Below are 12,751 nucleotides of genomic sequence, written 5' to 3'. Positions count from 1 at the left end.
ATGAAAGCAACAACCCGGAGAATATCATGATAAGTCAAAGCATGGTTTGGTGTCTTTCCAGCATTTCCGTGAACTCTAATAAAGTTAAGTACATAACATTTAATTTGTAAGTCTCATACCTTGGTATTAATCTATTCATTCTGTAGTTTTTCATGATTTCCTCAAACCTGCTTTTGCCACATGCATGTAGCTTCAGAAATGTTACTCTACATATCTAGTTGAAAAACAATTAATTTTGTGTTGTGTCACTCATAGTTACAAACCTCATGACCTTGATGCATGAACGTAAAAAATTGCCTCTTTCTCTCTTTCTGTCTCCTGTGGTTGCCAGTCGACAATTTCCACATGGTATATGTTGCTGCCATTTGACTCATAATAGCAATTTCTTGAACAGGCTTTGCCATGGCTTGTATGTCACATCTATATGTTTTTATGTAAGAGTGACTGAACAGTGCATAGCAATTATCTGAGCAGCCACATCCATTTTCAAAGAACTTTGATAATTCTTCTTCCTCCTGTAGGTCTTCCTTCCTCATGTCATCACAAGAGTGAGTAGTTGAAGTAGCTGGAGCTTCAGGCATCGCTGATTCTAAATCAAGATCTGATACTTGTAGCTCCACAGCCACCTCGGGATCAAACAGTGGTGTATTATTATCTTCATCACAATCTTTTGTCTCTTTCTCTTCTTTCCCTTCCTCTACCTCTTCTTCCATATCTTCTACTGCTTCATAGTCTGTCTCTATCAATTAACAAATACACAGTATAACTAAGTTTAATATAATAATATTGTGCATTTATACAGGTGGTGGAATGTCATTGTTGTGATAGCTAACCGCTATTCACAGTTAGTATGTAAACAGTGTTATGAATAAGCTTACCACTAGTTTCATCACAAAAGTAGTCCCCACGAACTAAAGCAACGTAGTCACTGTCTCGAGGACCTATTTCTTCACTTAACAAGCGAGCAATGTCTCTTTCTGTAGCCAGAGTTTTAAAAGTAGCCTTCTTTGTCTTTGTTATACTTTAAATAGTTGCTATAGAGACTCCATGGTTACCTAATGACGCATTAAAGCCCTCCATTTTTATTCCGTGGTCGCTCCGTGTATCATTCTCCGTGCACAATCAAGGTAAAAATGTCGAAGGGCTTATAACTCGGCAAAGAAAGCTTTGCTACCCCTGATTTTGGTATCAAATAAAAGGATTTTGTTTATATAACATGTTTATGTGATAAAATGAATTTTTCTCAGGTAAAGATTTTTTGTGATTATGAGCCCATAGCTCAAAATGATAATTCCTGCAGATAGCCTGGTTTTCTCATATCGGGTCACAATTAATACAGAAAATTAATTATAATAATTATTTCTCAATTAGATTGCTATTATTAAATAATCATATAATTACACAATAATAGTAATAACACTTTAAAGTAACATTTTATTTATTGCTTGCAATTGTACGTTGGAGTAATTCCTGCTTTTTTGAAACCATTCACAATAATATCCTTGCGTGCCTTAAAGTGATCATGCATTTGCACTAGCCACTTGACTCCCAATGGTTTGAGTGTAGATAAGCTCAAATCAACTCCACATCCTGATGGTACTACTGCATCTTTTGATGAATGCTGTGACTGAGAGCTCTTATCAACAGCACTACAACACACTTGTTCTGAATACTATTCAGAAAACTGCTTGTGTAGGCAATCCTTAACAGCTTTGTTGACGCTTATGTCCAGTGGTTGTAATCTATCCGTAAGGTTCGCTGGAACAATTGCAATTTGAATGCTATTGTCAGAGAGAAGCTGGAGAACAGTATGAGTGCATTGACCTTTAAATCGGTCATATATAACTAGGGCTGCATGATCAGGAGAAAGTGACAATTTCTGGTGTGTTTCTTGAACATAAGGAAGAAGATTCTTTCGTATGTTATCAATAGTAGTCCGTTCGTTGGCCCAGTGATTTTCAGTAAACGTCACATGCCAGCTCTTCGGAAAGGAAACTGAAGGTAAGCACCGAGGAGTCTTTCCAGCATAAATGACTTGCGGAGGCAGAAAGTCACCATTAAGTGAACATGCAAAGACTACAGTTAGTTGTCGTTTATTTCCTAATCCTACAATTTTCACCCTATGAACACCTTCCGCCATGGTCAAATTACTCACCGGAATATAATTTATCCCCATATGATCCCAGTTAATAACTAGTTCGTGAGGAATTTCTTCCATTTCCATAATCACTTCTATGTCATAAATAAATTGCGCCTTTAACATTTCAAAATGTCCTACAGTAACTCCTGTCTTTGTGTTGGCTCTCCTCTTCCAAGCCTTTTAAGAAAATTTATAGCCCATTCTCGATTGCACACAATATGGCCACCATTACATTGTAAGAGATTGAAATCATGCTTTTTCACAATGCCTATGGCAGCTGATTACACAATGTCACCATTCACTACCACTCCATTTCTACGTAACTCAGTTATGTATTCTCATGTATATGTTTCCAGTTTCTCCCCAAATATTAGTGGTCTTCCTTGTCGCTTACATTCCAACTTGGTAATGGATGATGTCACATTGATACCAGTATCTCTCCTCAATTGAAGCTCCCTTTTATACTCTTTAACCCAGGTCTGAACTGTTCTTTCCTTGAGCTTGCGTTCCTGTAATTCCTTGTCATACTTATTGACAGTCTTTGTCACACCATTGTCAATAGCTGCACGAGCTATAATAGCCTTTTCCTCTGGACTAAACCTGTCATATGAACCACGAGTATGTTTCCTACACTTACCAGACGGCCCACTCATAGTAGTGAGTTTAAGCACAGACTCTACTTCATTGTTAGCTGATATAATACTGCTGGTTGGAAATTTTAACGACAGAGGTCCTTAAGGATCTGGTAAGAGAGCTTTGTCTGAATCTTCCCTCGAATCCTTTCTTTCGAAATAACTAAACAGAGTAGCCATTGTTAAAGTTCAGGCACATGCACACATACACTAATGCACACATGCACAGTCAGTGAGTCATGTGCACGTGTGTGCAGAAGGAACAGCACCGCTTACTAATTACCATACCTACCTGAAGCATGCAAAATTTTGTGGATTTTAATTTCGCAAATTTTTCCAAAACGCGTAAATTGCCAAATTTAATCTCCTCGAAATATATGCCGTATACAGTATCTATTGCAACTAACCTAACTTTTTATGCTCTTCCTAGAACCCAAAGGATTGCATAGCTCAAGGTCAAAATAATACAATATGATTTGCAATGCTCCATTATCCACAGAAAAAGTTTCCCTATACATAGAGTTCCATCACCATATGCCTCTTAGAACCATCACTGCTAAAATAATGTGACTACAGCTACTTGTACATAAAATACATGACATTTATATCTGTATAAAACTGTACAATTTTAAATTTACAATCAAGTACAAGTGACAAAATTTCATTGTCGTGCATGATTTGCTCAATATTCTTTAAAATGGGCACATATGTAAGGGTTACATTCACTTTCTTCTTTTGCCTTTCAATTGACATTCCAGCAATCTTCCATCAACAAACCAAAGTTACTTCTATTAGGTCCTGTATATAAATGTATACTAATATCGTTAATTCGTAATTCTACATGCTTGACCACAATGCAAAATCATTCCTTAATGACATTCCGTAGACTTTAAGGACCAAAGATCTCATAGTATTTGTTCAAAATGCAGAATAAATTGGGTTCAAACTGTTTCATGTTAATTGTCACATCACAAAGTATTCATAAAATACAATTTTAGACATCAGAAACGAAATCTTTTAACAGATGGAATATGAAGCTAATACATTTTTCTTAGCTTCGAGACCCAAAGAGCTGTTATATCTTCAAAACTAATGTCTGGCTCTTCCTTAAAGTGATCAATGCGCTTGTAAACATAAAGGTTCAAATGCTACAGTTACAACTGCATATTTTACAATTGTGTTTGATGACTAAATAATCATACCATGTGAACTGGCTTGNGTGAGTAGACTTTTGTCGCCACAATTTTGAATTACCTGAATAAATTATATTTTCAATACAACTTTATGCCATTTCAAAATAGTACAATCTAATTATTAACATTACACATAACATGTACGATTGTATAAAAAACCAACATTACACTTTTTGATAGGACCAATATCTATTTTTATGGTGTTGCAGTTCACAGTAAGAAGTAAAACTCATAAGAAGACTTACATTCACATTGTTGTCAAAAGGTCCATTAAAATCATCTTGCAAAGTTACATTTCCATCATTTCCCTTATTATTAGTCTATTCCCACTTTTATTACCTTCATGAAATTTGCTTGATGTACTATCAGCTTCATTATAATGAAACTGAACTGCTTCTATTGACAAAAACTAGTAATAACATTGTTAAGATTGACAATGCCTTCTTTGTACTAGTGGCATGTTCATGATGTTCATAGACATGATCTCAAAAAGTTGGCAGATACACGAAGAATGTGTAATTTCTCACCACATTCAGGAAAAAGGCAATACATAAGTTACTATGGTACTGCAAGAACTTAAGAAGAACACTCAAAATTGTAAATGAAGGTCTGAGTGTAGTTTTCAGAAACAACTGGTAAAAAACACGACAGACTATATTAGGATAGTACAGCAAACTCAGCTTCAAGTATATCAATTGACTACCTTCGCCCTGCTGGCCTGCCAAACATGGAGGCACTGTGCCATTCAGTCCCAGTTGCTTTAGATAGCTTGGTCCTGCTGGCCTGCCCAACATGGAGGCACTGTGCCTTTCAGTCGCAGTTGCTATAGATAGCATTAGCCGACCCCTTTCTGCTTTGTGTAGTGATCAAAAGCACTACTTTTCAGTATTGACACTCGGTCTTATCTAACACTCCCCTCTCTCCTTGAATCCCTTTTTCACATGCTGCTTTAGCTTCTGGAGAAAGCGACATCTGTCTGCTCTGATGGTTCAAATGGCATACACTCCATCACGTAACTCGTAAAGTTGGACACCAATGATGAAATTGTCAAAGAACACAATAGTTTCAGTAAGGTTCTTTGCAACACAAGCCCCTAGTCCCATTTCTGTTGACACTACCTTTCCCACATAGACCTGAAACGGAATATATACAGTAACTGCATCTGCTCTCATACAGATTTTCAGTCCTGTCTAAATTGGCTTTTTTGGCATATACTGCTTCAGCTATGACCGGTCTTTGTAAGGTACCATTGCTTCTTCGATGGAGCACTCCTGGCATGGATTGTAAAGGAACCAGAATTGATCATCCATCATACTAAGAATTTGGCATACTGTACATAATACGTCATAACCTGATTCCCCTTGTGGGGTAATGCTATGAAATTCGACAAAATGCAGTTATCTATGAATTTTAAGAAACCTTCTCTCGCCATACTCTTTGCAATCGGTTGGCAAGAAAAAATTGGATGATTTTCCTGTAGTAATACAGACTGGGGCAATCAATAAGACCCATTACTATCATTCTGCAAAAGTATGCACAGTTGAGTTTTTCCCCAATTGTGATATGTGCTCACACCCATTACTTGAGAATCATATCTGTTGGTCTTCTGTACAATATTGTCGACTGAAGTATCCAAGATCTACTTGATTACCTGTCTCACTATTTGGTACTGACACTGAAGGTCCCACATTACCGTCATAAATTCCTTCACATTTACTGGAACTAACTTGATTGTGCAACTAAAGTCACTAGATGTCAATAAATATTAAAGTTATTTGTCATTACATGATGTTAAAATTCTAGTTGCATCTTTTTTTAGCCAATGCAGGAGAAGTACTTGTATTTGTAGTAAGTATTACAGGAAGAATGTGCAGAGGTGCTTGCAAAATGTATCAGTTAATAGAATAGGAGAGTGCGTAGAGGTACTAGTAGTACAAGTAAATTTCACAGTTGACGTAAGAGGAGAGTGTGTAGAGGTACTTGCAGTACATGTAAGTTTCACTGTTGATGGAACAGGAGTGTGTGGAGGTGTGACAGTACAGTGTTTTAGTAACAACAGTGGAAAAGGCTTTCGCAACCATATCACTTGCATTGTTAATTTTAGTAAAAATTTCTTGAAATGAATTATTTATTTACCCTGTGTCTGTGCCTTTACTCTTCTCTTGTGTTAGATGGCATACAAGTAAAAGCCCCACTTTAGTTGATGACACTTTACTTATGTTTGATACACTAAATTTACATTACTTGTCCTTAGACAGTGTTTAGGTTATTTTAAACAAGTTTTGTAGTTTTTACTGATAATAGTTACAAAATTCAAGGTCATCATCACCTTTAAGCTCGAAATGCTCATTAGCATCAATTATTCATCCAGCACAAGTTCAATGCCAAGCTATAAATTTTTTTGTAAAAATATGCACTCACTTTTAATCTGTACAACTACAACTTTTACTTCAGAAGAAATATAGGAACTTAAGATGTAAGACAGTTGCAAATTTGCCAGTTACAGGCTTGCCAGTTGCTGCGCAACATACTTGTCTCTTATTGTACTGCACCCACGCGAATAATTGCATACGCATATGTCTATCAGCTGCAAAGGGTTAAAGTAATCAATTATAAAATTAATAAAGAGTCTTCTGTTAAGTTATTACTTCCTTGCTTCTCTAAATATTTAAAGTTATTACTTGTAACCTCCTTGAGTCATAATTCATTTTGCACATTACAAGACAATTGATGTTTATTCTCTTGAGAGCAAGGGTGTGTAAATGGCACTAGAACTTGGGTTTGATTGTGAATATTTCTGGAACAGGCAACCCTTACATAAATTCTCAACATGATTTCAAGCCTCAATCTTGGCAAGATCGACACAAGATAATTGGTAGATCTTACCCGATATTGGAACAAAAATTTTGCAGGTTCTTGTTAGATCTTATTATATAAGCGGTGGCCTATATGTAGGATTGAGGCTGGTTTTTCAAGATGGCGGCCGTTATTATGATTTTCAAACAATTTTAACTGTTTTATCTTACATTGTACAGCCTTATAAATGGCTTAAATGAGCGTTTCTTCACAGAGCAATTCTCCTGGTACCTTTAAAGTGAATGGTAACATGGCGGGAGCATTTCTGGAGAACTGGCCCAAATTCAGATTTATGCATAATTCTTCAGACGTTTTTGTCTTTCTTTCATCTTTCTTCTAACACGGAAATCTTTTAAACCAGTGAACCGCTCGTGTTTGCTTTCACATCATTCCCTTCTGCTTGGGTCAAGGACTGGACAAGTAGTTTCAAAAAGGACACAACAATATTAAAGCCAAAATACAGCTGCAGTCACTGTGTAGGTTTGCGGTTTGATGCCATTTTAATTTATGCGCACGTGATCAGCATGAATATGATCCTTATGATCTAAACGTGACAGTTGTCAAGATTCTTGCAAGATCATACCCAATTGATTAAACAAGTTTACAGTTGATTTTGCAATGTCATACTCCAGGATCTTATTACAATTCTTCAAGATCTCTACACATAATCTGACCTGATATTGCAATAAAGACGTTACAAGGTCTTGTTAGATTGTGCAATGTCACAGTTCAGGCTTTGATGATGCAGATTACAGGTTACTTTTTCCCACAATGCCTTTCATAAGTTCACATTGAGAGATAAATCTCAATGGTTTGGAAATGTATCAAATTTTTAATTTGTTCAGCAATTATAGAACCATAATTGACAAAAGGTACCTTACAGCAGATTTTTAAATACATCATTATAATGAAAAAATTCAACCTATGTGTGCTCTGTTCAAGAACAATTGTTTCTAAAAGTTACATATAAACTTTTTGCATCCTCTGGAGTAATTTTATGAGTTGCATTTTTAAGACCAATTTTCCTATCCGACATAAGGTACCTTGTCAAATATGGTCACAATTATAAACTAAATTTGCTTACATGTAGTTTAATTTTGTATTATAACTCATACTTTCTTCACATCCCTTTATTTTTGACGATGTCTTGCTCGCATTTTCGGCAACAAATAATATCTTCAATCCACAAAATCTGCTACACAAATATATAATAAATGCATATTTGATTGTAACAATGATACTCACTTAGAAACAAGTTATCCCTATTCATTTCCAGAGGTTTCTTCTTCCTTTTTGAAGTTTAAAATAAGACAACATTTATTGCTCTAATTTAGTGAAAAGAGCATCTAGTAGAATCTTGCCAAAAACTATATGCATCACTAGATTCTATCCTCGCCAAGTCAGTTTAAATGCACTGTTTAAAACTGTCAGTATTAACACTGAAATAATGAATATACTTACAGTCATACTTCTTATTATCAATAGTAACATTTGCACCTTCCTTGAAGTAATTTGTGATAAGTTAACCTACATTGATGTTTAGCTCATTTATTACATGATTGATATACTGAGTTACTTGCTGTACATTAATGTCTTATATCATATCTTTACGACATCATTAAAAGACACCGCCAGGTCAATAAAACAAATACAGTGGCTCACTTGCTAGCGAAAGGTCTGCTATACAGGCACGGGGTGTAATACCTAGACATGGGAAGTCTGATATAGGTATAATTAATTGACGAAGGCCTACTGAGCTCCGCCTATTGACCACAAAGTAATAACAACATTACCACAAATAAATAATAAAATGTGGGTAAGTGAAAAGCAAAAAAAATGTATACAAGTCATATCTTGAAAGTAATGTTACAGGTACAACCACACATTGAATTGTTGGTGACAATTCCTTTCATACTATCTTGAACTTTAGACAAGCTTGTCCAGCATCTTTTTCTTTTGTTTTTGGAATAATACTTCAGACACTTGCTTCTGTTGCAAATCTGTGACTCCTGTATATGTGACGTGGTCTGAGAAAATAAGTCCTATTTAATGAAAATGAGATAAGGCCAAAAATGTAAAAGATAATTTTTGTGGCGAATTTTTGTTTGATATTATGTTATAGTAAGTGAATACCTACCTACTGATACCAAGATCTCCCCAAAAAGTATATGTCACATCAAACAACCAATGTTTTTAAGATGATAAACCTTCCATGCACCATACCCACTTTCCATCAACAATGAATACTTAAGAATTATTAATAGACTTAACCAGGTAAGAATGATTAGTACCAACATGCTTCAAATACAAAGCAGGTGTATTAGTATCACAAAGAATGCCATATAATGTTTAGGTAGCCCAGCCAACAAAAGTAGGAGTTAGTGAATATGAATATATGGATATACCTAATATTGCAGTTAGTGTAATAATCTGTGTCAGAGGCCCACACAATTTTTATACATTTTGGACATATTGAATATCTGGTTGCACTTAATGTACTATTAAACAATTCTTCAAAGTTTGGCACATTACAAATGAGATATGAAAGGGCATAAAATAAACAGTTCCCATCACCAGGGATATCATGAGTACTATTAAAAACTCTTATCTGACAATGGTGTTGGAGTACCAGGTAAGATTCAAGCAGCTGTTATAAACTTAAGGTTTAGAGTCTCAAACCACCTTTTTTAAAATTCTTCATTACCAGGGTAATAAACATAATCCCATTGTCTCCTTCTCACAATATCTGGGTTTGGAGGTTTTCATAAGTAAAGATGACATCATCACCTTTTTTCAATTACTTACTATTTTAATGCTTGATAGTTTTATAGATACAATCAAACTACAATTAAAATGGTCATTTTTACACCACACTTGGTTTTATCATCTTTCGGTTTACATTTTATATTTAGGAGTTTTAAAAATACAATGAGACTCCTAACTTTATCAATATCTTTTACATTAAATTTGGTTTTTACGTCTTTTAAATTAATTGAAACAATTTATCATGTTTTTGCTATTCTTAGGGCAATTAGACTTTTGTAAATTAATACTCTTACGTTTATTGCTACTAACAGCACTGTTACTAGTACTTTGTACATGACTTACATACACCTTAGCATTCTTACTACAAGGTTCACCATCAAGAACACCAGTAACTTGAATCTTTTTCTTCATTCCTTTACTTTTCTTGATTTGCGGAAATTGTTAAGAAATTTAGTTTTGAGGCGGTTAATTTCATTAATGCACGGATTACTAACTTTAACAGACAGAGGATCAAATGATAATAAATGTAATCCATTTAATGTACGTACACGAGACAATGCAACATATGCCATACCATCCCCAAAAACATCAATTGATAAATTAATAATGGCTGTATTTAATGAGAGGCCCTGACGTTTATCAATAGTAATAGCATAAGAAAGTATAAGAGGAAACTGTTTCCTTTGTATATACAAGTTCTTTCATAGCATATATATACAAGTTCTTTCATAGCATAAATCTAGATGTAACACTTTTTATGTCACAAGGTACATCAATATGATCAAATTTAATTGATATACGTATGGCATAAATACCTATTACTGTACTAAAGGTACCATGAACTGTTCCTACAGTCACATCAATATTATGTCTTAGCATTACTCTACACACTAGTGCTTAAGACAATACAGTTTCTAAACCAGCTGTTTTGCTTGGTTGATGTTTTAGTTTCTAATTTTTTTTGTTTTTTGTCAAATTTTGCTGTGCTGCCACTTTCAGCAACTACATCAACACATGCTAATTTTATTTTCTCAGTTTCTAGACTTTCTAACATTAATTCCAAAATTATTTTTATGGCATATATTGTACAGTTACTTCTTGAGATGATTTGCAAGTGGATAAATCTACAGCATTAGAGGCAGTATTCTTTCTTATAACAAGCACTTTTTAGCTATTGATTGAGCAACAGCAGGTAAGTGAGGCACTTACTTTGTGCCTTCTTCGACTTCTATAAAAAAGTTGGCGCTAGTATATTCATAGAATTTGAAGTGTAATCATATCTCTTCCAATTATTAGTTCCAGTAGTCTATACTATAGACTTTCTGTCACACTTCTCTTCTTTCCCAATGCCTCACAGATTGCTATCATTGTTTTTACTGTCTAGTTTCTCATTTAAATGTTGAGAGGGACTGATTGTGAGAGTAAAGGGTACATGCTTCGCAGGCATTCATTAAAATAAGGAGTTTTTAACCATGTTATCATATAAACTCCAACCACGACACAATCCACCCCAATAAGTAAAGACAAATCCCTTACCTTTCAAAAGCAATGCTTCACTGATGTCAGGTTGAGCCAATAGCAGCTGAGTATAATAGCCAACCACACAGCTGATTATTTCTATCAATAGATAAGTAACCGCAGCTCCATATCTTTTAACTTACCGCTATGAAAATAAAGGAGCAAGTTGCTGCTGTTTCTTGTCCTAGTTGACTTGCCTCATTCAGTTGACTGATCACTGTGCATGATTTAGACTTTAAGTCTGAGCATGCACAGTTGAGGCAAGTCAATTTGATCACATGATGCATCATGTGATCAAAGAGGAGAAGCGTGACAGAAAGTCTATAGTATAGACTACTGGAACTCAGAATTTGAAGAGATATCATTATACTTCAAATTCTGTGAATATACTAGCGCCACCTGGTTTATAGAAGTCAAAGGAGGCACAAAGTAAGTGCGTCACTTACCTGCTGTTGCTCAATCAATAGCTAAAAGTGCTTGTAATAAGAAAGAACAGCTGCCTCTAATGCTGTAGATTCATCCATTTGCAAATTATCACTAGAAGTAACTGTACAGTAATATGTGCCACAAAAATAATTTTGTAATGATGTTGTGAGGTGACTATTGTGACACTGAATTCATGGATTATTAATTTTATACTGTTGTATATAAATGCATTTGTGTTAATAGTAATTTCAGTGTTTTGGTGTCCACTGTAACAAGACATTACACTTATGCTTATGGGTGCTGACGCTCACTCTCCTAGACTGATTGCATTTCTAATCTAATTTCTAAATTAGTGAGCCAGATGACATTGGTGACTCACTGCTTGTGTTTTTTTCTTTCTTGTGTTCTCAGTCTGGCTACTAGCAGCTATTGGACATGTGCGGCCACGAGGCTTGTTTATCATGTTTCATTTTGTTGATCATACTCTGCCGACTCATTGTCAGCTGTATTGACCTCGACGACTCACCGTCTTTCTTGCTCATTAACAGCCATCATCTTTGTCACCCGTGGACATGATCAGCTCTCACAACTCATGAAACACTCAGCAACTTGTTACTCTCTACACTCTACTGTGCTTTTGTCTTCTGATGGCTACAGTCTGTTCTTCAATCCTCCATACACTAGGCAACATGTTGCTTACAAGATCAAAGTAACCACATATGCTGTAGGCAACATGTTGCCTATGGGGGCTTTAACTCCTACTTACCTTTGCCAGTGCATCTTGACGTTCATAGGGCAGTCCTTGCATTTAGCACAACATTAACCAAATCAACTAGCACAGTTAACACCTTTATAGGCTACATTTACACCACAGTCAATGGCTCCCTTTTGTATCTGTGTTTGTTCCATTTTGATTACAGAGGCATCGTTGTACTGTACTGACAACTGTTTCCTCAGCTCTGCATTAAGTCCACTTGGTTGAAGAGAATCATAAAGAGTAATAATGCAATTTCTATAGTCAAAAAATACCCAGTGACATGCAAAGCCTTGAAAGAAAATAGAAATATCAGTTGCTGGATTTCGTAAGCTAAGCTTCATTGAATTTAAACTACATTGTAGAGGTGGCATTTCTGGAAATTGCTTTGTAATGATATGAGTAATGCCTGACATGTGCTTATCAGTAATTGTGTGGTCACCTTCAATGTCTTCTCTGTCCTCTA

Source organism: Amphimedon queenslandica, unplaced genomic scaffold, assembly GCF_000090795.2.
Source record: "Amphimedon queenslandica unplaced genomic scaffold, v1.1 AMPQUscaffold_13042, whole genome shotgun sequence".
Classification (NCBI taxonomy): Eukaryota; Metazoa; Porifera; class Demospongiae; order Haplosclerida; family Niphatidae; genus Amphimedon; species Amphimedon queenslandica.
Note: the sequence above shows the minus strand (reverse complement) of the source record.